This window comes from Falco peregrinus, chromosome 8 (assembly GCF_023634155.1).
Source record: "Falco peregrinus isolate bFalPer1 chromosome 8, bFalPer1.pri, whole genome shotgun sequence".
Lineage (NCBI taxonomy): Eukaryota > Metazoa > Chordata > Aves > Falconiformes > Falconidae > Falco > Falco peregrinus.
In genome coordinates this window covers 17,223,055-17,248,968 of record NC_073728.1, presented here as the reverse complement: position 1 = coordinate 17,248,968, position 25,914 = coordinate 17,223,055, and the positions used below count along the sequence as shown (strand labels likewise).

The following is a 25,914-nucleotide window of genomic DNA, read 5'->3' as shown; positions in this document are numbered from 1 at the left end:
GTAGTACATTTCTGTCATCCAGCGCTGACTTTCTGGAAACAGAAGCAGGAAGAAGGGTTTGTAATGACCACACTGCACTTTCAGTGCTGCTCTCCAAGCTATGCTTACATCCCTTCTTGGCTTTATTTGGATAGAATCATAGTGGCAACAGTGCTTTCAATACCAGAAAGCTTTAAATGTCTGGTATGTGATAGGGCACAAATCTTCCTACTGTCACAGAGAGTACTATGCTAGGATTGTACAAAGGTAATACAGAGCTCTACTCAAACACCACATAAGAAAGTATTCAATTATTATAAAAAATTAAATTGCAAAAATTATAAAACATCTCCCTGTTCAGTTGAGAAGAAATCAGAAACTTGGATCTGATGTTTCTGAATGAACTTTGAGAATTTCCTTTATATACAATTGGCCAAAGGAAAAGCCATGAAACTGAGCACTCTACAGATGCTGAAGAATTAAATCTTTTTCAGGGTTAAATCAATATTTCAACCTTTTAGGCTTGTATAATATACACTGCATGTATAAAACAATGTTAGGCATATGGCCTAGACCCAAGAAATAGTGTCATGCTTGCCAGCATAAGTCGATTATATTATTGCTATAGTATTTTTTTCTTTTTCTTTCTTTCTTTCTCTCTTTCTTTCTTCCTTTCTTTCTTTCTTTCTTTCTTTCTTTCTTTCCTTCTTTCTTTTCTTTCTTTCTTTCTTTTTCTTTTTTTTTTTTTTCCAACAGCAAATGATATATGAGATGAGGACCTGAAAGACACAACTGCAATCTGGGACTGAGGATGATGGGGTTAAAAGTAGTTTCTCCATCGTACCCAATATAGGGAGGCAGATTTTCTGCACAGTGCTTTTCTTTACCAGAGGTATTTATCATGAGAATCAGTGAGCAAAGTGAACATATGATAACTAATGAGCTGCAAAATACAGCATGCCAAGTAGAAGAAAGGAGAAAAGAAGCTGTGTGAAGATCGTACTGCTTTTCTGGAACACTTCCTGCTGTCTCAGTATCTCTTATTTTTACACTGGTATATTAGCTCTGACTCTATGAGTCAAAGTGTCTGGCAGCTCTCATGCCAAAAGAATTACAAGTGGTTACATGGACAAGAAAGAGATACCGATTCTGCTCCTTTTCCATTGGTACCTTTTGTTTTTAAAAGTAAAAGCAGAAGCAATTGTAGTATTTCATACAAAAAATTTCCAGGGTAACAGTGAAATGGAGAGGGGCCTGAATGTACTGTCCTTAGAGTGGCAAAATCTTCAGTTCAAATCAATGAGATTTATCCTGCTCTGAAGGGATGGCAGGATGTGCCAGGTAAACTTACAACATAACTGTAGCCTTGAGTGCGAACTATGAGCAGCATTTGGAAGGCACCAGGATTTTACAAAGCAGCACTACCCACAGTGAGACACCTTACATTTGAGTTTACATCAATCTACCTGATTTAAAGATGCTCTGTGCTATAATGATATCTGTCAGTGGCAGTGGAGGAATACCTGTTTTCCAAGCCATTTGTTGTAATAGAAATAACCTGTTTCTTGTGACTACTCACCACCCTTCCATCTGCTAAACATTTGGAACAGACACTTTCCATCCAACTTGGATCAGATACTAACTACACTGGCACAAATGAAATGCTAAAGCCAGATATTCCTGCTCGGCAAAATTTGTCCCAGGCAAAGCTTAAAACCTTCTTCCACTTGCAACATTTGACATGCTCTGTTTGTTTTAGCTAAACAGGTCCTGTGTAATGAAATACATAATTTTGTAAAGGCTATTTTTCTACCATTCAAAACCCACAGCTCTCTTGATTTCTTGAAGCTAAGAAAACTGCAAAATTGCAAGCACTCAGTGAGACAACAATATATATATTAATGATAATAGCAAGGATGTATTTACAGGATTGCAAAAGATGTGTTTTATTCTTCAACGAATTTTATCATGCTCTGCAGAAATTTTCAACTGTCCCACCATACTTCAGCCTCTGATACTCAGTTGTTGCAGTCCAGGCTTTACAACGACCCACTAATTTTAAATGCAGGTGCTGCAGAATACAAATTGTGCCAAGATGCTTCTCTGCACACTCTAGTTAATCTGTATTTCTTTTAAGTGCCAGTTTACATAAGTAAACATAATTTCATGAACTTCTGGGTGTCTCTCTAGGTTACTTAATATCATCTTAAGCCTTCTCCAACAATGCAAAAACCGGCATATAAACCCACAGTTTGCTGGTTTTCTGAAAGAGCAGAGCTTCACTTTTTTTTTATTTGCGCACCACATAATGTAGCCCTGAGATCTGTCTGTAGGGTGCAGCTTGTCATGCCCTGGTGTTCTTCAGGGTGAGAATCCCAGCTTTTAAAATACTTGGAGACTTTTAGTTTCTTCTATAAATACAGACACAGTAATAGTAGCTGCGGTAGTATGTTCTACAATGAATGGAGATTAAAGTCTCTCTTTTTTGTAATAAAGATGCATATTTACCTCTTTTTTTTCCTTCCCTTACAGCCTTTTATTTTCTAGATGAATCTCTTCCTTTTCATTAAAACTTCATAGAAAATGTGATTCTGTTATGTACCACACATACACACTTCAGTATTCGTGCAAGTATGGCTCCAGATAGGCTCTCATAGTTGATTAAGTTGACACTGGAACTTGAAAAAAACAACTGTGTATTTTATTCCAGTAATTCCAGTATAGACCTGATGTATTTTTGCTCTTTCATTGAGTTTTAATTCAAAACATAAGGTTTTGAACAGTAATACCTAATGCTGTTTGTTTCCCAGCTGGGATATATCTCACTGAAACTATCTATTATCTAGTAATGACTAACATGTATAAATATTTTATACTTTTTCATGACTCAGTACCACAAGCTATCAACATGTGGTACATATTTTTGCTCTGCACAGTAGAATTGGGAACTCTACACTGGAAGGAAAAATGCATTATTTTTTTTTTTCTACATAGCTTCTTAATGATGGAGTAGGATGATGAAATTTGGGATCAGCTTGGGAGGTTTTCTTGTTTTTATAAGTGATTGGGACTGTATGTTTTCTGTGGCAAGCAGTTTTCTTTTCATTCCACTTTTATTTCCTTCACTGGTGTCTTGGAACACATGTCATTACCAATGTCTAATTCCAGAAGACTTTCTTAATGCATCTTAAGGCACTGATCAAAGAGAATGTGATTTGCTACTAAACATTCACAAGTGCACAGATTAAAGTCCCATATTTTCACTTTTTCAGTCCTGCAGGACTCACACTGATCTTGTATAAAATTTTAAAATTCATGAACTTTTGACCTTGTGCCTACTACGTTGCTGAACACTGAACCTTATCCCTCTGGTAAAAGTAGTTTTTCAAGGTGGCTCAGAATTAATTTAGACATTTACCACTCACTTTTTCATTTAGCAGTATTTTATGATTTAAAATTATAATTCCAGAATTGTTCAAGCTGCTTTTTTTCCTGAGATAATTAATATTTGCATTTTTAATTAGTCATTAAAGTCTTACATTTTTAGAAGGTGAATAAAGTGTATTTTATCTGCTTTACCCTAATTGTATTTTAAAGGATTCCACAAACTCAGTAATTATGTGCAAAGATTCTTGTTTGTTAGTCTCAAGGGACTGCAAGAAGGTAAAGATATAAAATTAACTTTTCAATAGGACATAGATAAGAGACAGAATGCTTGGTAGTTTATGTCACCCACCAAGCAGCAAAGAAATATCACTCCTTTGTAGTATTTTTGCAGCAACATCAGGTCTTTGTTAACAGTTCTGTGATAACAAATGACCCTAAGAATGGCTCTTTGGTTCAGTTCAAGAGCCTTTCTAATAACCCACAGCTGTTTGACAAGCAATGGGAGTGGGAGTTTCTGGGAGCTGTGCTTAAGGACCTCAAATACTGCTTCAACTGCCTCCTATAATTTCTTTGGGGTAACCAGTCTGATGCATTATTTTAGCCACAGTAGTTTGTTCCTGGTTTCTTCTCAGTTCCTGACTGTGTATTTTTTCTGTTACTCACATGAAAGTTACTCATTACATGGAAAGAAAGAAGGAAGGTAGGTGCATTGTTTCAAAATTGTACAAACATACTGTGAAAAAGATGAGCATTGTGAAATCCAGTATTTACTGAACTCCCTGTCTGGGTCACTTCAGAGATAGAACAACTGCTTGACAGACTATCACACTTTCTTCCTAATTAATATAGAGTATAAAATAAATGGAATGAGGCCACTGGTATGACTCTTAAATTGAATTAAGGATTTAGCTAGACCATATAATCCTAAAAAAATTAAAAAGTGACAAATACCATACTGAGGCAAAGGTGAGAAGAATAAGGGTAAAGATATTATGAATATTTTCAGCTTAATGGACGTGTTAAAAAGTTGGACTTGGTTATTGCATCATAAGAATATGTTAGGAGGTGTACAGTAATTTTGCCATTTAATTTTTATGTGAGAATTAAAGCATGGAGAATACAACTTATCTTAGACGAAAAATATTGAAGGTACAAATCACAGTGGAAAAAAGTGGGTATTTCATATTTGTGTCCAGAATTAAATGTAAGAAGGAAAAGGCATAAATTCTAAGGTAGACTCTTATTCCATTGCATAGTGTTACGTGCTTAACATGGTAGTTAATTTCTTTGATCTATTTCCAAAGTAGCATAAAAAGTCATTGCTATAAAGAGGCTAGAATGTCTCAGTCTTCAGCTGATATTGTTATGACATAACATGACCATATGTTGCAAGGAAATAAATTATTTGCATCAGTATTCTCATTTGTGTGGTCTATTAATTGTCAGTTCACCATTGTTTTAAATGGATTTAACAAACTGATTGTGCAGCGAAAAAAGCCATTCCTTTTCTAATTAAGTTATTAAACAGTTCAGGTGGTAACCTCATAAGCAGTTTAAAACCCAACCTATATTGCTACTGATGCAATTTCAGTTGGACTAAAGTTTCAAATTTATACAAATTCATGCACTTCATACAAGATATAAGGCCACCAGACAGCATACTCCAGACATGTTTCAGGTTTCCCTCAAAAAAGTTCATCAGAAGAATCCACCCACAGTCTGGTTCCACATTGCTGAAGAAAAATGTGACTAAAAGCAAAATTTTCACGTTTCCGCTAAAATCATCATCACAAAGAAACTTGTTGCAAACAGGAGATGGGTGAATGTTTTTGTCTGGAATGTTTTTCACCCCAAATTACCAAACTGAGTTAAACAAAGCAGTCCCTAAATTAATTGTGATTGTTTTCAGTGAAGAAGAATGGAACTCCAAAACGATCCAATGTTGAAACATCTTGCTGCAAAATTTAAAAGCAATGCGCTTTCACTATCAAAACAGCTTTTCTTGTAGGAACTGAATTTCTATGTAAAAATAGATCTCTCCTGTTAACTTTGAGAGTCCTAAAAATATGAAGCAAAGTATTCCATTTAGACATGAGTGAAGTATTTTGCTGTATACAAAATTGAATTTTCAGGGGTTTATTCCAGCTTGTTTTAAAATTAATCTTTTCCCAATTCAGTCAGTGGAGCACATATTCAGCTATTCATAGGGCTCTGATTCTGTTTGCAATTGTTTCTCATGTTATTTGGAAGCAAGTGGTAGAAATCAAACTACAGAGGAACAGAATACAATAGAAAGAACAGTTATTAAAAGGAAAAGGCAGGTTGGTGTGATGGAGGAATCAGACCAGAGAGTTCTGCTGATACATCAGCAAACACTACTGGAGAGCCTGAGAAAAATTGCCTGGTTTATTGAACAGCCCATTAACTAACTTACGGGCAAAATGTGGAGAGATGAGTAGTCTGTAGAAGAGGAAAGGTCAGAACTTAGATCTGTTACCAAATCCCCTTTTGACCCCCCTGTGCTCTGTTCACAATGTGTGACCCCTCCATGGGTAATCTCTATTGTACAACTCCAATATTAGGAGACTCTTTTGGTTATGATACAAGTTAGACTAGTCACCAACAGAAATTCGCTTTCAAGCTGATTGAATTTGGAGATGAAACAGCTATATTCAAGCAACAAAGTTTCCCATGCACCAATTTTGAATGGCAAACAGTTTGACTGATGCAGGGCCAGGAGGAAGGGCACGTGGAATCTTTAGGGAGATTTTTATGATGAGCAACAGCACCTCCAGCCCCTGAGCAAGCAGTAGTTAGGAAAGATACCAAGAGTTGAGGAGTAGCATCTCTTCTTTTTTTCTTATCCCAGTCCTGCTGGGCTCCCACAAAGACGTCTAGCCCAGGTGGTGAAAGAACAAAATATAGCAAACAATCACCCTGCCAAGTTGTTCCATTATCCCTAGTCAGAGCAGGGTTCACTGTCTTCATGGGGATTACTGCCCATTTGAAATTGCTCTGACTCCAGATACAGTTTGCTGTGATTCTTACCACCCTGAAATGCTTTTCCTCAGTGGAAAACAGAGACTGGAGCTACCCAACACAAGATCACTCTTTAGAAAAGGAGGACTGGAGCAGGGCCAGGGCCTCATTTCTTATGCAGTATTGACTAAGTCAGTGTCAGAATTTATGTTTTCCTCAAATTATGACATAAGAAAAAGTCCTTTCATAGCTTATTCAGCTAGAAAAAAGAAGAAACAATAGCATGACATTTTCTAATCAGATATTTTCCCCACTTTTCCAAAAGACAGTGTCCATCTGTTTTAGCATCTGCTCAGTGTAGTTCAAAATTCTCCCAAACCCAACAAATATGAGAAATGGCTTCATTGCCTTCAAAATGTCAAGATCTAAGAATTTCCTGGAGAAAAAATGCATGTGTTGTCATTATTGCTGTAAAAAGTCTCTCTGATGCTTGATCCCTCTCCTGTTTAAATACAGTATGCAATCTCCATTTATTTCAATAGGTTTGAGAAAGGTACTTGACTCAAAATTGTGATGTTTCCAAACACAAATTATTTTTTAAAAGTGCAAAAATTTGCCCTGCTTTAAACTAAAGGCGCTGACCTTTTGTCGCAGTGTCTTTGGAGCCCTTACAGCAATAAGATGAGCAGACTATGTCCTTGAAATGAAGTATCACTTCTAACATGAAACTTTTGATGGAAAACATATTTTTGGAGTAATAAAATAATCTGCACAGGTTGTTTCCACATATCTCACTATCCAACAGGGGAATATGGGAAGGAGTTGTTCGTGAAAGGCTTATGCTGTCCACCTTTTTCTTTCTCTTAGTGCTCACTGGCAATACCCCATTCTATTGTGTTCAATCTTCCCCAGACATGCAAAGCAAATGCTTTTGCCTCTGTCTGAAAACGTGAAAACATTAAATTTTCCTGTCATTTCTGCTAAGACCCCCTGGAGGGTACTCTTTGTATCACATTTTTGCCCTCAGGTTTGCTCCTTCTGCAATTCCAATGATCTAGGACACTTCACAAAAGTAATTTGATATCAATATTCATAAAATAATTCAAGTTGGAAGAGACCTTTGGAGGTCATTCAACAGATCCGCCTCATTAATCAACTCACATAGTATGTTCATAAAATAATTTTATCTCAGTGATCATAACCTGATGGCATATCAGATATATGTCTGCCTGGCATGTGAACGCTTCTGCTGAGTAATACATTTACAAATTCACTTGTTTTTTCATGCATGTTTTAGACTGTTTTGTCAGATTGAATTTATCTCTAAGTTATAGTTCCTTGAATAAATATTCTCTCTCGATATGACAAAAAATAATGCCACAACATTTCAGTTCAGTCAAAAGAAGTGGAAAGGAATACACTGAAAAACAAAATTACTGTAGTTTGGGATATCTTTTTTCACAGCTTTTCTGATTGCTTAACTCTGTACTGCCTTCCAGAAAGTTTTAGAATTATTGCATCTTATCTTCCACATTCCTTCCTCTGTATGCTGACCCTTCCGCTGCCTTGCACGTTATTGATTCCAAATGTGATCTTCCAGCTTGTGTTTCTGTCATTCCGTGTTGTCAGTCTGATACTACCTGCTTCAATGAGGAAGACTGGTCTAGGCACAGATTTCCTGAAAATATCAGCCAGTGTCTGACAGATATTACTAGCATGAGGTAATCTAACCGTAAACTACCAAAAGAAATGAAGAATCTTTTCCCTGTGGGAGCCAGATGAGATTCCACATTAACCAGACAGTAATATGTCTATGAAAGACTACTTACACTCAAAACATGTAGCAAATGCATTTCTGATTGGAATAATCCCCATAGCCCAGGGGTTTCAGGCAAGGGGAATGAGACATTATTCCATTGGCCTTGTTAACACTGAGGTAACTGCCCCTTTTATTGAATCCCAGTGGTCCATGTTTAGCCTATAGTAGCAGCAAAGACTCCAGGTTTGCTCTATTTTTACCACTGAGCAGGATGTGAGGTCTGAAAGTAAGGAAAAGTTGTTTATGCACATATACTGACAGCTACATTCGTAAGCAATGAAGTCTGATTTATCCCACCAATTTCTGTTCCTTCCTTCCTTTATCCCACAGTTTGAGTTGTTGCTGGTTCTGATTAGCATTTGTACATTTCCATGAAAACTGGTAGATTGTTTAAAAGAAGGGGTTTGGAAATAGCAAAGGATGACAACAACCAGTGACTGATACATGAATTGTGTTAACAGTGCTGCTATCCTACTGACAAATGTCAGGATGAATAGTAAAGCAGGATGAGAAACATCACGATGCCTTAAGAGAGACGTGAAATACAGCGCAATTAAATGTAGATGACATACATATCAAAACAAATAGGTCTAAATGGCTGACCTTATTTATATAAAGAATGACACTTATATGGCAAAAGGAATGGAATTTGAATTACTATCTTTAAATGGCAGTACTTAAAGAGTATGAGGCTTCAGCAGTCTTCTGTAGAAATAGATGGATATAAGAGAGCATGATTTAGTGATGGAAAAGCCTCCATTCAGTACATAAATCTCATCAGATATTCTTTATCTAAAAGCTGTGTTACAGCCTTATCATCAGGGTGACTAAAATTGAATGAATTAAAATATCATCTGGAATTAAGTCAATCCCTTTGTTATTATTCATTCTATCAATGGAATTCTTATGACAAGAGGGAAAAAAAAATTAGCTGATAAAATCAGCATGATCAGTGGTTTCAACCTGAAATGATTATTGCTTTCAGTAAATCAGTTAAAACATGAGTTGTGTTAATGCTTCCTACTTACTAATTTTTAGATATATGGACACATTCGTTGAATCAATAGGATTATACTTGCTTTTGAGTGTACAAGAGCTGGTCTATACATTGTTTTTGGTGAGAAATACAAATAACAGCTAGAACATTTGGTGCAGATTTAGTTACAATGATACAAAATACTTATTTACTATGATGTAATTACTATCCTTCTTTTTGTCTGATAAATTCTGTGGAGGCTGGGCTCCTAATCCAGGTTGCTTTGGAATTAACTTTGTAACTGAATAATGCATTTGGGAGAACGGTCCCTAGAAAAAGGAAATTTATCTTAAAGAGTATTTAAGTGATAATATCAAACCAGGAAAATTAATAGCAGCTGAAACTCTGAATGTAAAATATGTTTTTATGCAGGTTGCAAAAAGGATTAATGCATGTATCAGATATACATATATCCTATGTACAGATTTTTACAAAAGTTCCCATTTCTGAATATTAGTGAATATAAAATATACCTCCTTTTTTTAACACACATTTGTGTCAATAGAAATATGAATAAACTCTCTTTGATATGTCAAATTCTTCAGTCACAGGAGCAGTTATATGTATTTTCTAACACGCCTTTGTTTTTACCTGGGAACACTCTCAAAGGCGTTCCTGTGAGTTTCTGAACCCGACAAAGGGTTTGCGTTTAGAGGGAACTTGTAGCAGGGCATGTCCCGGGGGCTGGTTGCCCCCGCAAGACACTGGCTGTTATTGAAGCAAGGCATAGAGTTCTGTAAGTGCAATAAGAACAGTGTATTGCTCAGGTGATTGAACTGATGAAGCAGCTCAAATCTTTCCTTGTGAGGAAAAGCTGCAAGAGTGCTTTAAATTAAACCACTGGTTTCCAACATGTTTAACTAATCTTGTAACAGGAAGGAAGGAGAAAAACTGGGAATATGTTTGATTTTTTCTTTTACATTCCCACTAATAACAAGAATAAATCAAAGAAACTACAATAGGATGGCCGGTTTGTTTATCCTTTAGCAATGTGTGCTTTTCTTTATAGCATCTGGGAACTGCTGCTTCTGTATCCCAAGAATGCAATTCTAAATATTCTGTATGAGTTTTTTAGAGGAGACCTTATGTACAGAGAAGTATCTCTTAGTGTATTTAAGCCTAAGCATAGATGAAGTATAATGAACAATCTGTTAAATGTTAATGTAATTTATCCTTTCTTAATTTACAAACATGACATATTGCATGTATTTAGTGTTAATCTGTTTTAGACACTCATTTGTTTTGACCTATGTCCATAATATATTATGTACCTTGAGATATTTATCTTGTCACTTTGAAACAAGATTACAATTAATATGACACACATGAGTTTAAATTAGTACTCCAACTAGAGATGTGTGAGTAATGAATTAGCCACAGCCTTGAACTGTTGGCAGACAATTTAAATTGCCTGCCTCTTTCTGATGCACGATCTGGAATCACTAAATATGTACATGGTCTTAAGTCAACATGTTTTTTAGATCAGTGACTGAGCAACACTCTTTGAACATTTTTTTCTAGGGGAAAATAACCAAAAAAAAGTTAGTTTGGGACTGTATAGTCAGATGTCTGAATGCAAACAATTCTTCCACAGATTTGTTTTGTCACACCACATTTGGTTTGCTATTGCAAGGTCAAGCCTCAAAAGTTAAGTGGTTGCCTATAGGAAGCAGGACTGTAATTGTGATATCATTAGAAATACAGAATTGTGGATAATACTTTATATTTGTGCTTGTCACTTGTCTGTTTTTTGACAAGAGGAGGCAGTTTTGATGGGCTTCCCGTGGTCCTTGTGGTTTTTATCCTGTTATCCAATTTTCTGCTGCACTGCTTTCCTTCTGTCACACTGACTGCTAGCCAGCCTTGCGTCCTTTACTGGAAGGGCATACAAAGCTTTTCACTATAGTGGACAGAGATAAAAGGAGAGGCAATAACAGGCCTGAATTTTGATAAGTACCTTATGTCCCCTGTCCAGGGTAAGTCATACATCATCTATATATCACCTGAAGGTCTTTCAAATTTACAGAAAAGCTAACATTTATGGAATATGTGTATATAACCAAGTATAAACTTTTAAAAATCAAATAAATCCTGGAAAAAGAGAAAACAACCTATGATTTTAAGGGCTATTTGTGGGAGACAGGGAACCACTTAAGTTTAGTGACCCTGTATTCTTTGAAAAAGTCAGAAGCAAAAAATTCCCAACCATAAACCACAGCATAAGTCCTAGTATGTAAGTAAGTGAATACTACCCAGTAAAACTCTACCCTTTATTCATTCAGATCATAACATCCAATAGTCTTTGGATATGATTTTCTACTAACTTTCTATTTTTTTTGGAACTGGAGTTTGGCAAGAACAAGATTGAGTGTATACAAGGGACATACTCTGTACATGTTTACATGCTGATTTATTCTGCTTTAGATGTATCTTATATAAAACTAAGTTAATCTTTGCTGATGGTCACATTTGCTCCTATTCATTGAAAACAAGTGTAAAAGATGTGTAGGGCTTGCACAAACCTTGGCTTTTTGTTATACTTTATGCCAAAATTATCCATCTGACTGTTTTAAAACCCCACTCCCCATAAACTTAAGGACACAAGCATAATCATGTAGCCAAGATATCAAGGCTATGTCTGAGCCAGGTAGGAGCGTTTTGAGTGCTTATGCCTAGGTTCATGCTTCATTTGGACTCCATCATGACGGTAGGAGGATTTTGTAACAGCCTACCTGCCTCTCACCATGCCCTGGCTGCTTTGGCTGGGACCTGGAAAGCAGAAGTGAGGGGAGCAACAGCACACAGCCATCAGGTTCCCAGCCTGGACAATCAGGAGCCTAGGGCAGCTGGTCTCCCTGGGGCTGTGTGCCATCTAGACATGGCCCAGGAGAGCTGTATCTCATTCCATATGTACTGCTCTAGGTCTTCAAACAGCTCCCAGCTACTTTGTTTCCCTGCCTTCTTTGTGCATAACTGAGGTAGGTAGAAATGCTCTTCTAACAGTTGTTATTTTGTCATATGCCATAGACTGCCAGTAACATTTCTCTGGGCATTGCCAAGAAAGAAGACTTTAAATGGAAAGAAATTGTTCTGTAAGATGTCAGAGACAGCTGTGTCACTGAAAGAAAGTACATCTAATATGGTCCCATCATCACTGATAAGTAATAAGCAAAGGTATTTCTCCTTATTTGTTAAAATATATTTTAAGTACAGGGAATTTTTGGTTTATCTAGAACTTTTTCTGTATATCTTACCTGTTACTCTTCTTGCTAGACTCAATATCAACATCTATAAAAGAATAAATAATTGCCCTGAATATCTGGGAAAATTTGATAAAGCCATTTTGGTGGAATGAGGCAGTCTCCCAAAGAAGCATCTTAATCCTTGTTAGTAACTTCTAAAACTGTTTTGAATAATGTAGTAAGTCATAAGATTATAGATGTAACCCCTACTTTAGTCATAGGTTGGGGTATGATTTAGTAGATGTCTTTTTATAACTTTATTTTTAAGAGGGTTTTTTATATGCCATATGGGGTGTAGGATGTAGCTGGAACAGATTGGAGTTCATTAATCAGTAATTCATACTTCATACAGAGCAGAATTGGTGTTAAAAGTAATTAATTCTTTAACATTCTTGGTCAGGGACAGCAAGCACTTACAAGCATAATGATTGCTGTCTTTACAGGGCTTTTTCCACAGCCGCCTCCTTCATTCCCACATGTGAGAGTATGCAGTTGCATGTTTGGAAATGAGTGGTTGCAAGAGTCAGCATTCACACTGGTTTATTAAGAGACAAAGGTGATACAGCCACAAAACGAATTTAGTTAGTTACACTCAGCAAATCTGGGGTGAGATCACAAGAGTTACGTGATATCATAAGAAACCTGGCCACATAAAAGAAACTTAAAGGTATTACCAAGCTTTGAAAAGTCAAGAAAACGGAAATCAGATTAGTCTAATGCTCTAAGGTTTGGTAGGTCAAAGAGGAAGAAACTTTTATGTGAAGAAATAAGTGGGATTTGTATTATATACTGTAAGTAGCTCTAAAATGCACTACGCAATACATTAGCAGGATATTTTTACATATTTTTGTCTTGTTTTATTTTATACTACCAACAGTCTTAAGAAGTCTTGCTTCTCATTAGATGACTTCAGTCTTAATGAATGGATGACATCTGGTAGCTGCCATGCCTAGGATCTCAGTCAACAGAGCATGCACTAAGGACTCCTCTATAAGGTATGAAAGATGTCCAGGAAGTGCCTTCAGGCAAAAAATGTCTCTGAATTCTTAATCGCTTATGTGACTTTCTTCTGTACTAGTTTTATCTGTACATATAATATGGCATCAGTTTATTAGTTTATTGACCTGTTTATAGCGGTACATGTATCTTCTACTTTTATTCTGTTCCCTCTTACATACTTATGTGTGGTTTTCCTCATGAGAAGCTAGGAGTGTTTTTTTGGTTATGGTTTTTTCTGTTAGTTTTTTCCTCTCTCTCTCTCTCTCTTTTTTTTTTTTTTTTTTAATCCAGGCATATATTTGTCTGTGTGCTCGGGCTCAAGTAGAGTGTCACAAATCCTAATCATTGAAACCATTGAAAAAGCTGAAGAAGCTGAACTTGCACCCAAATAATTGCTCTTGTCCATAGTAAGCTGCAGAATAGGTATGTGTCCATGCACCTCAAAGAGCTCTTTTAAATTCTGAGATTCAGGTACAGGCTAGATGGATATAAATCAAAATGCAGGCAATACAGAGACCTATTCCATTCAAAAGCTTACCTACATTAAGATTGTGCTTTTCTGTTTTAATGTTTCTTGGGTTTGGGTAGCTTTTATGGACTCCTGTGGTTTAGTGCTGGTAAGTCAAACGTGACTGTGATGCATATCTAAACTTCTGGATTCTCATTCATACTGAAACTCTAGATGTCTTGTGGTTTTTGTGACACAGCAGAATGATGCAAAACACTTAATTGCATCTCACCTGTGATTACTTATCTGGATTTGAACAACCCATTTCAGAAAGAATGGTGCTTTTTTTTTGACTCATTGACTCTGGTCTGGTAATTTCAGTAGTTTTATAACTGTGCACTCTCTGGACTCAACCATAGAATTAAGATTTCAAGTTTCCTTAGGAGTAAATGATTGCAAGAGACAATTCCTCTTCTAAGCAACAATTAGAGCATTAGCTGAACAAAGAGCTTCATCTGGCAATTAGTATTCCTGTGGTGAGCAGGGAGAGAATTAGTCAGAGATACAAGAGGCTCAGACTGCCAGAGCTGAAGCAAAAGGCTTGGTGTGCAAGCTTTCTGATGCTCCAGTGCCTTTTCTCCTCCCAGTTTGAGAATCTCTTGCATTTTTTTTTCACAAAAGGTTAATACTCTTGTGTCGAAAGAATACATTATGGCTCAAACGTTCATCTATGCTTCAAAAGATAGGCAACAGCTACTGGAAACAGCAGGGCTCTCTGCTGTGTTTTTAGTCCTGAGGCTGATCAATAAACTCTAGTGACACAAGGGAGGAAGGGGTAACACACTCACACGCTGCTCAGCCCCAGGAATGCAGAAAGCATGAATAGAAAGCTAAATGTTTCTTTAAGAAATGAGACCCAAGCACAGATGGCACTCTGTATTCATGGAAGGCTCCCACATGGTGCAAAGAATTAGAGCCTGCAGGGCCTCATAAAAATAGTGGAATCACCTATACGCAAAATCTTCAGCCTGACTCGCTCTCAGCTACATCGCTGTAAGATAGTAGGAGTAAAGGTATTAAAGTCATTGGATTAATGCAGTGTAACGCCGTCCTTAGAGCTGAACTTCACACGCACTGTGTGAAGTCCTTATCCAAAGGGCTTGTAGTGACTGCGTCATGAATAAACCAGGCAAGAAACCTAAAACTCCATCTTTAACCAGAATGAAACAGATCATGGATAGTATTTGGGGCCAATACTCCTGTTGAGGTGGAAACAACCCAGAAATCCAGCTTAATGGAGCATCTGGGGATTTCACAGGGATGGAAGTTAGGTCTTGTATTAACCATTTCTAAAGCACCATTTTTATAGCTCTTTAGCTCAGAAGCAGTGTGAAGTCAGGAGAAAGAAAATAAGCCTGGTCTGTCTGTCTAGTAATCATCAGATGCCTAAAGCGCCCTTAAAAGAGAAATAAAATAATTTCATGCTCAGCCTTCTAAGTTGCAAGTCAGAAGAATTTCCAGATATTCCAGAATTTCAGATGTCCTGAAACAGATTAAAACATTGCTGCTGAAGAAAATTGGCTAATTCCAGGAATCTACACCTTAAATGGAAACAAGCAGAATTTATCTGCTGGACATTTGTAGTGGATATAAATAATGCACGCCACTTAAAGACAAATATTTATATTAGTTTCAGCAATTAAATCTTTCCACAGTTTCTATATCAGTAAGTTCACTTGCGCTACTTAGATCAGTGCTAAAACAGTTGCAAGAAAATAAAATGATCTCTTAATTTTGATTCAATACAAAGGCTTGCAGTTTAGTTGTCTTTGATGTCCTCTAGTAGATCACACAGCAAATAACATAGTTTCTTCAGAATTTAGCTGCTGTGGGTGTGTTAATTCTGAATTCTCCCTAGTAATGGGAAAAAAAAAGTTGTGTCAGTATCATGTTTGCTGATTGCTTTAAAATGAACTTGTATTTGAATTTCTGATCCTGCAGAACTTCTATTAAAAGGAAAGAATGTTAAACTTAAAGCAATCTGGGGAGACAAAACCTTTTCATGTAACTGCTGCGCACCTGGATCTGAGAAACTGCACTGGTGGCAGCGGAGTGGTGAGAAGAGAGATGTGACTGTCTCTAGCCCACACAGGCCCTAGGGGCTGTAAATGTTCCTGCCTGAGGAACCTTCTTTTTCCGAGTTTTCGCTAAGGAAAAGGCACATGGAAGGAAACTATTCACCCCACATCCTTCATGTCTTCCCAGTCTCAGTCTTCTTAACCATGAGTGAATTTTTGTGCTGTGGTTTTCTGCTAAAGGAAGCCCTCCACTCTGGAATGCCCCTTGAGCTGTGGTCCATCAGGCTGTAAGGGAGGGCTTTCGGGTCCAAGTCATGACTTGGTGTAAATCTACCAAGGCTGGACCTTGAATTCCTGGTAGGAAGTGTTGCTAGTGAGGTACTAGCTGTGAGAAACACTTGGTTTTGAAACAGAACTGACTTTGGAGGGAAAGAAACATAATCAGATGAGAGCCAGAACCCACCATAAGTCTTGTCGGTATGTTTTGAATGTCTGGAGTTAAGATAGAGACTGAGGAGGAAGAGAGGACTGTTACGAGAATAGCAATGGGATTGTTGTGTTTTATGAATAACAGTGTGTGTTTTAACTACCATGTCAAATGGAGGCAGTGTTATCTCTGTACAGCTCCAGAGCATCCTCTCTGCAAGCTTTCTTTCTGCCTGTCCATGTATCAGCCCTTAGAAAACTGCCCTCCCAGACCAAGGAGATCCCTCATAGCCTAGCAGAGCAGCCTGCAGAGTCCCTCTGTGCCATATTAGTGGCATCTGTTGCTGCTAGGAAGGACACTTAAGTATAGTACATTACATACCAGACAGATTTTTAACAGGTGCCACAGTTTCCTAGGTGGATGCTAGGTTGTTCACTTGCTGGAAACACATCCAAGAGCAACTTAAAGTGTAAGAGGTCAGGCTGGTCTCAGGCATATAGCCTAAATACCTGGTCTAAGATACTTGAGTGAGGGTAGATTAAGCATTGCTGAATTTGGAGATCATAGAAACGATGATCTTACAAATACACATGCTTATTACGCATTATAGAACCAGCACATAAACTAAGTTGGAGTAATTAAATAAGAGAAAGGCAAAGGGGTGAAAGAAAACACCATCTGCTAACTCTCGATCAGTCACTTATAAGCAAACCAGAATATAATGAAGGCCATTGCATTCTGATCATGAACAGATCCTTCTGCTTGGCTTATGTTATTTTTCCTCAAAAATAGTGCATATGTTTTGTAACAGTTTGGTAAACACATGAAAAAGAGAGGGAAAAGAAAGCTAAAAATCTCTGCTGAACTGTATGAAATGCAGCAATTTGGATGCTTTGTACTTTTCTAGTATTTATTTATTTACAGGCGCTCTCAATAACATTTACACTATCAGTAATTTGATTTGCTAAGAGCTTGATTATGCAGCCAGCAGTTTCACATTGTCATCATTGTATTTGACAAAGTGAATCCAGATCAACACTAATTCATCACCTTACATTCTCAGTTATTTATAGCCATTAACTGATACACTTATTCTATTAGCCGACTGCTAAATGTAGGATATTTGTGGAATCCTCTCTAGGGTCGAAATAGTAATTATTTTTAAGTCTGTGCATTTTCTAAAATGAATGATGACGTTCTAGGCTATTAATAGAGAAAAGAGACATAAAATGGCATACCCACCTGTTGTGCCAACTACCAGCAGCCAATAATGTATGTTAACACAAGGCAAATATTCTTTAATTCATACTTACAAAATGAAATAAATCAATTAATACTTTGATTAGATGCAAATAATCCAATTATTGCAAAAAGTAAAATTCATTGCAGCATTGTCACAGCACTCAAATTCTAGTCATGAAGCACTTAAGCAAATGAATAATTTTATATGGGAAGGAACATGCCCCAGTACATAGGACAATGTATGTAAGACAGTCTTGCACTTAAGTCTTCTTTCGGAAGAGATTATATTGAGACATGCAATTACTGATACAGTCTTTTAAGGACACTTTCAACCGCATCTATGGTAAGGATTGAGTCCTAGTGATGTTAGTTCAGCTTAATTATGAAATCAAGGAAAAATTTTGGGAATCTCTGCAGAGGTTGTGAGGCTCGTTACTTTTAATAGTATTTAAAATTCAGTGTCCCCAAAGATTTCATTTGAATGAGATTTTTTTAAAAAACAGCTCATCACTAGACCAGTTAAAATAAAAATACCTTATGCCATTTTCTCTTTTGGAAGTTGATTTTGCTAGTACAGTAAGCTAGTACTGTGCCTTTCTGGCACCAGAATATGGTATCATGAAGAGCAGCAATGTAGGATCAGAGTCAGATTGTTTATTGTTTCTTTGGCTTTGAAGTTAGCAGCAATCAAGCCCTTGTGCTTTTGAAGTCCATGGAAGTACCCCTTTGCAGGGAAGGCAGACTGCTTCACCTGTGGAAGGTGAAACTACAGCTGCTAATGCAACAGAGCTGTACCATGTGCAGGTGACAAAGTATACCTAAAACACTTCTGGGGGAAATGTCCAGTCTGCCCCCTAAATACATGTATTTTCCTGCCCAGAACTTCTTGAGGAAAAGCAGTGTGTTCCTTAAAAACAGCACTGAGCAAAATAAACATGAGAGCACACCAATTTTGTTTTAAAATCAGGTTTGTGATGCCATTATGCTATAAATTTTCTTTTCTTTGGTTACAGCAATGAAGCCACATGTTTTCACTGACAGAAGGAAACAGAGTGCATTTAGACCAGGCATTAATTAGGACTTCATTGTACTTGAAACACTTGATTTAATTTTAAGAAGGATTTATCTGATAACTGTGATGTTTTGCTGCTTGCAAGCGTTCTTCTTTTGGCCTAATTTCAGTTAATGACCTTTGACTGTAAAAAGCAAACTTAGGAGACACAGACACAATCGTGCTTGATGTGCTATTAATGTTGTCTATAGAGTCAGCATGTTTCCATCTTTGCCAGCTCTTAGCATGCTTTTAAAGGTATGCTCCCAGAGATTACAAAGTCATTTCAGTGCATTTAAAATTGGTTTTAGGGCTGTTCAGGCTGAAGGATTAAAGCACAGTGTTGGAGTTCATGGTATTTCAGCCCAGCAAATCAGGATAGCTCAAGCCCACACATGAATCAGAAGTATATATGCCTCTCTGGGTGCTCGTGTAAAACGGGGACTCTGAAACAGAGAAAAGAAAAAGTACATACAGGTTGCTTAAAGGAATGGTTTTCTTTAGCAGCCAACTCTTGTTACTAAGGCAAAGCGAATTGCTCATTCTAGATTCATGGTAACCCAGCTATCAGCAGATAAAATTTTCCCACTGATAGGGCTCCCTGAAGACCTTTCCCATAGCACCATGTTTATTTGCCTTGCAACTTCCAGAAAAATAAACAAAAACCACTACGGGGCTGTTTAAATGTGAGTCTTAGGGAACTGCTTTCTGATCTCCTCAGTACAATTGGGGAATGTCAGCGCTACATGATGATAAATGTGCAGAGGCTGAGTTTCTCTTGTTTTAACATGAAAACTGCTTTTTCTCTTGCATGTAACCTGTATCACATAGTCCTCAGAGACAAGTGGATGCTGTAGGAGCAACTTCCACAGCTAAACTCTGGAGTATCTTACAACTTAATACAGAAAATACATATTTGCTGCAATTTTATTGTCTCAATGGAGTTATTTTGGCTTAGCTGAATGCTACAGTAAATTATGTCTTGCATAATACCCCCTCTGCTTGTCTACTTGACATCCAGAAACTTGAAGAGGTTAGTCACTGTCTAACGTCATAGTTAATTACTTCTTAAAAGACAATTTTACCAGTTGGCACCTGGCTAACTGACCATATCTGCCCTCTCCTTGGAGGCAGTCTCCCTAGGACAGCTCTGAAGCTCAAGATGGGGGAGCGTATGCACCATATCTGTTAGAAATAAATAATGACATCTCCACATGAGAAATAATCTGGTTTTCTTACGCTGATTTATGTAAGGGCAGTGACAGGAGGTTTGTATCTGCCCCTTATTTCATCACTAAATTCCTATCATATACCCATTCCTACTAAAAATTGAAAAAAAGGGGGAAAGTGTATTTTAGCATCATGAAACATGTCCATTCCTTGCATATTGTTTCAAAACAGAGTAACCATTGTCCCTGTGACACATTCATTATGCAGAGAAAAGGAGAGGATTATTTCAGTATAGTCAGCCAGGCTACCATGGTGAAAGTAAAAAGCTGCCTTTCCCGTAATATTTAAAAGTCCAAGAACGTTATTGAAGCTGAAAAGGAATGAATTAGCTAGGTGTGGTCTAACTGAGCAGGAAAAAGAGGCATGAACTTAATGTAGACCAGTAAATATGAGACTCCCAGATAAAAAAAGTGTTCTTTCAGAGGAATGTAGGTGTCACCATTCCTGGTTTCAACAGAAATGCACAAGGGACTTCACAGCCATGTATGTATTCTTTCATTGACAGTACTGGCCTAAATATGTGTTACACACTGAGATTATTTTGCATTCATTGAAAGTTTCTGTGTTTTACCGTGAAGAAATGTGCTGGAAGCCCATGTGGAGCTCCTGCAAAAAAATGTATTAAAAATCTGCCACCAAATTAAAGTAAGGCCTGAGCTGATCTGATGTTTTGGTTCTATGAATCCCTACTGTCTCCTAATCTGGTCCCTTTGCATTAAAACCTGTTTGGTCTTCTTTGCATTAGCATCTAGGCCCTTCTATATGAAATCAGTGTTGTTCCAAAAAGAAAACAAAAACAGAATTATGAAATATTGTCTGAAGAGCAACTACTATTACTTGTGGAAAAATGCAGAAAAAAATAGCACTGCTTTTCTTTCCTAACTTCTGGGAGAATGGTGCAGACTATTAAGGCTGTATAATATTTAGATGGGGTGAGAAACATTAATTTACATTTCTCTGATATATAACTGATACAGTGGCTAGCAATAGGCACTCACATAAGTGTGCTGGCAGGAAATTATCCACTATACTCCTTTGTATTCTAACAGGGGGACTAGGATTAACTATCCTGAAGTAGACCAAATACTCTGAACGTAGATTATTCTGACTGAAGTTGAACCAAGGTCGTTCTGGGATTTCAGTATAGAGGAGGGTATTTTGCTGTCTCTTAAGAGCATATATTTTGTATACTGTACCTAGCAACAGGAATATAATATCTTTCATAATAAAAAATAACCTGTTTCCATGGAGAAAAAAGTAGAGGTAGGGTGCTGACACAGAAGGACTCCTGTGCTATCACAAACAGCTAGTATATTTTGCTTTGACTATATTCCTTTCCACCTTGCCAATAAAGAGTTTAAATTAACCTAGAAAATGAATCCCTGCTATGAAGCAGACACACACAAAAGATCAAGAAAAATAATGAACATAATAGTTCAAGTATTTTTAACAGAAGATTGTATGCAGAGAGGCATAAAAGGAAGCAAAGTGTGGCATGTTGTGGTGAAGACAGTGTGGTAGTAACAAGATGTATCAGTGGGAAGATGAAAGTTGTAACAATTTAAATTTTCATGACCTCTCTTTGATTTGTGTCAGAAATACCAACATATTGTGACCTCTACAGCTTCCAAGGGCAGACACTTGTATACAGCATTTCCTCCATTGTCCTTGGCATAAGGCACTTCTCATGAGCAAAGATGTAAGCTTGTTCAACACAGCCAAAGACTGTGTAAAACAGTGATATCCCAGAGGAAGAGTGGGATTCCATACATTGTGAAAAATCAGAGCATCTCCTTCACAAACAAAAGAACATGAACCATCCTGTGCAAGTAGGAGCTGAGACTTCCAGTTGTGGTTTGGGGTTTGTTTGTTTGTGTTTTTCCTATCTATGGGATCATATGACCCAGATCTGTAACTCCTGAAAGGTTCCCTTGAGGTGCATCTAAGAAACATTGTGGGAAAACACAGTTTTAGGTAAGTATGAATGCCTTTATTGACTTGGAGGCTGGATTAGCTTTGGTGGAAACTGATGGCAGTGTACAATACATAGAATGAAATAAAATTTCGGGATGCAAACTGCCATAAAAAGCAGTGGAAATCTCATGAATCCTGCAAGATCCATGCACAATCGCAAACCATTCCCACTTGTCCAACCATATATTTTGAGCGATTTTGAGTCCTGTGCCAATGCTAGTACAGTCTACATAGTTCAAGACTAGATCCTGAGCTGTCTTTCTAATGTTTAAAAATCTTTACAAAGGAACATGTGGAAAGATAAAATCTAAGTAGTCTTTTAATTGTTAATAAGTAAACCACATCGATCCCTTTCTACTCTGTTTAAAATCCCTTATTCTGACTGAGAGTATTCACTCATTGGGATTTAAGGTAACATAACTAACTGACTTCAAATTCCACCTTTAGCTGCTTCAGATGAATCTTTTTGCATGAAAACAAGCCCTGAACTATAACTGATACATGTGAGGTTGCCCTTTGACTCACTTGGCTGTTTGCCTGAAAGCCTGCGTGCTTTGGATGAAAAGGTGTTAAAATAAATGAGTTAAAAAGAATACCTGCCTATAGTACGAATAGGTAAGATTTATTCCTCATGGTATTACAGGTGCAAATTTACCACACTGTACTGATGGTTTTCAAAGTCATTCTAATACGCCGTGTCACTTATTATTTTTTAAATAGAATTTGCTTTTTAAAATTATTTTTACTGTCTAAAAGTAACGCACTTAACTATCAGAAGAGAATGTTTCCAGAAAGCATACACTGCTGTTTAATTATTCTTTTGTATCTCTAACACATGATTATTTTACATGCCCACTTCATCCCCAATAAGCTTACAGAGAAATGGGAGGATTCACTGAAAAGAGCAACATCCTTCAGTGTTGCATGAGAGACCGTGGTTGAACAGGGTGACCTGCTGTGACCTCTAAACTCAGCGGAATGGGAACTCTTAAAAGGATATGTAACCAAAGCCTGAGCTGTATTTAATTAACAGTTCATGAAGTCTGGAAACTTTTTGAAATACATTAAAATTTAATTAATGCTTTGAATGTTAAGGATGTATATTTTAGTGAAAAAGAATGATAATAAAGCGTCCAGTTTAAAAAACAAATGAATAGAATTTACATTGGTTTACTTATAGCTTACACATATTAGAAGTAGCCACATGGGCTTCAGATTCAGTATCTGCAACATTTTAAGAGATATTGAAGTACATTCAAAGACCTTGTGCCTTAAGAAACCAGGAAACTGATTTTAATAATTCTTCTTCATACCATTCATAGTTTTAATATGCTCTAACACACTGTAGAGTTCTTCTATAGGACTCCCACATAGTCACACAGGAAAAAGGTTCAGTCATGCACAGCAAAAAATCAGTCTGCTGTTTGGTGGCACATGGAATTAAACTTCTTAGTAGAACTGTACCTTAGGCAATATTTCTGAGGGAGCTTTTTGATATAATGAAAACAATAGTGAAATTACAGAATTATTTCAAGTGCCATTGTGTTTTCTTCCACCTAGTAAATCATTAAATCAAGTGTGAAATATTTGTGACCTCACTATTGATATCAAGAGACAGTTTGCTCTTGATGTTCTCAGCATCTCTGCCTTAACACTAATAAAAAAGGAAAAGGTACACCTTGTGTAACAACTAGTTTTTGTATCATAATTTTTTATGGGAATTGAAATTAAGTGGTAAAAGTCATTATTAAAATCACATTTAAAAAATCCAATATTTTAAATTAAGTATATATTCCTATGATCAGGGACAAATTTTAGAAAAGAAGAAGAAATATCTGTGAAATTATTTGAATCAGAATTAAATGCTTCAGTTCTTTGTTAGTTTATTGTTTAAATTTGAAGTACCATTTTACATGAAAATAATGCATAAAAAGGGACTGATTTTTTTTCCCCCCTAAGTGGATCAAGAGACTGTAATCTGTAACATGTTTCTGGGTGCGACCTAAGCTCCAAGAGCAGGTTTGCTATTCTTACCCAAGCCAAGAACTACAGGGCCTGAGCTGAGCTCTTTTAAATAGCTTCCTTAGGTTTAGTAAACTTTTAATCAGATCCTCAGATCAGAACATTATAACAGTCACCACCTGCTTTCTCAAAAGAAGATACATATTATATGAAGAGAATTTGGATGTGCACTGTTTTCAGTGGATCTCTGCAGTTTATGAAAGCTCAAGAGTTCAAACTGCAAATTCTAAGCTTGTTCCCAGGGTTCAGATGGTTAAGATTTATTTGTGATAGAGTAACTTCAAGAGACACCATCTCTTTTCTGGTTTGGTTGTTGGTTTGGGGGTTTTTGGGTTGGTTTTTTTTTTTTTTTTTTGTCTTTCACTTTTCCAAGTATAAGATAATATTGTGGATATTGGAGAGATGTATTTTCCCCTCATTATCCACTTGACAGTACTTGGTCTTTGTTTCAGCTGTTTCCCTTCTTTATAGTTAAATGTTTCCTCTGGTCTTTTTTAACCGTTTTTTCCACAGCAACAAAGGCAGCAAATAAATTTTAAAACAAAGCAAGATCTGATTGCCATAAAACCCCAGAAGGTTTATAAAGTGTTAACAGTATTGCAAACACCTTAATAAAAACCCCTCCTGAAGCCCCTAGTCAAGCTTCTTATAAGTGCAAATAGAAAGTGTTGACTTTGTTGGAAATTTATTGAGCATACTGACTGCTGCAGAGTTTGCCTCATTGGTAAGGGGATAGGCAGACATGTTTAAAAGGGGTTTTCCAGGGTGAAGATAAAGAAATAAACTCATTGAAGATATAAAGAAAAAATACTTCAACAAATATGATACTAAAAACCTCACGTCTGACTGGGGATTTCAAAATGTCAAACTTCATGTATGAATTACAAAATCATATAATGTAATTTGCATTATTTTATGAGCAGTAAGAAGGATGCAAGACATTTACTGGTCAGAATTTTTATTTCTCCCAGAGCACTTGCAGATGCAGTTTCGAGATACTTCACTTTAAGGCACTCTATGCACTTGTGCTACATTTTGTGCTCTCTTCTTATTTGGCCTGGGAAGAGACTGTTCTGATCACTGGAAATTTTTCTGAATAAAAGATGTGTCGCTTATATTTAAGGCATCATGTCAACAAAATCAGATTTATCCTCTGTTTTGCCAGAAATGTTAGGTCCACGCTTTTTGAAAAAAGTTGTAATGGAAGACATATTTTGGCTACTGTTCTTTAAATGCCCTTGCTGTGCATGAAATTTCAGTAAAACTGTCTATACAGTAGGCTTTTGGTGCAAAAAAAAATGACTTGTACATAAAACTATACAATACCTAATTTCACCTGTAAGCCAAAGCACAGAGAAAAGAAGCAGATTTTGGCCCAGGCAAAAGCTAAAGGGTGACTGTTTCTGTTAAACCATCCTGCAAGCATTCTATGAAGTCAGTTGGTAGCTGTATGAACAGTTTAAATTTATCCATAACACCAATTCATGTACTCTTGACAAGATTAAAAGAATAGGTTTAACATCAATTAATAACCATGTTTGCATTTATATGAATGAGAATTTCCTTGTTTCCATCAGCACAAGCAGAAATAGACTAGATACTTTAAATTCTTCAATCAAAATATATGAGCAAGAAAAGTTAAAATTAGTCTAGGAGGTGAATCCAGTAATAAATAAAAAAATATAATCAAGAAAATTTTAAATTAAGGCCCTGCTTAAAATATATCCCTGGGAGAAAAAAGTTAACTAAAATCCCTTCTTTTCCCAGTGATCCCCAGCAGGACTTCTGTCAATATCCTTGTTAGACATAACTCACTATATGGGAACTTGTCCAGGAAATATCTATTATTTCTGTAATGACTACAAAAAAACTTGTGAATGTTTCTGAAAACATCCTACTTCAAGTCAATAATAAAATTATTATTTTGTAAACTTTTTTGTTCTCAGCTGAAGGCTGTGAGCTCCTTTCTGAATATACCTCAGAGTGAAAGAGCTGAATAAA

The 25,914-nt window shown here is 36.8% G+C and overlaps 1 long non-coding RNA gene across 3 annotated transcripts in view; it reads left to right on the top strand.

The window, feature by feature from the left end:
• Nucleotides 1-25,914, top strand: part of LOC129785041 (uncharacterized) — a 48,077-nt gene that overhangs the window by 21,327 nt on the left and 836 nt on the right. The window contains exons 3-6 of one of the 3 annotated variants that reach the window (XR_008748498.1): nt 12,228-12,374; nt 13,320-13,437; nt 13,733-21,891; nt 22,763-24,163. This is a non-coding gene — a long non-coding RNA (uncharacterized LOC129785041). Of the gene's footprint in view, nt 1-12,227; nt 12,375-13,319; nt 13,438-13,732; nt 24,164-25,914 lie in introns of those variants that run through there. The other 2 variants (XR_008748496.1, XR_008748497.1) reach the window with 2 other exon arrangements.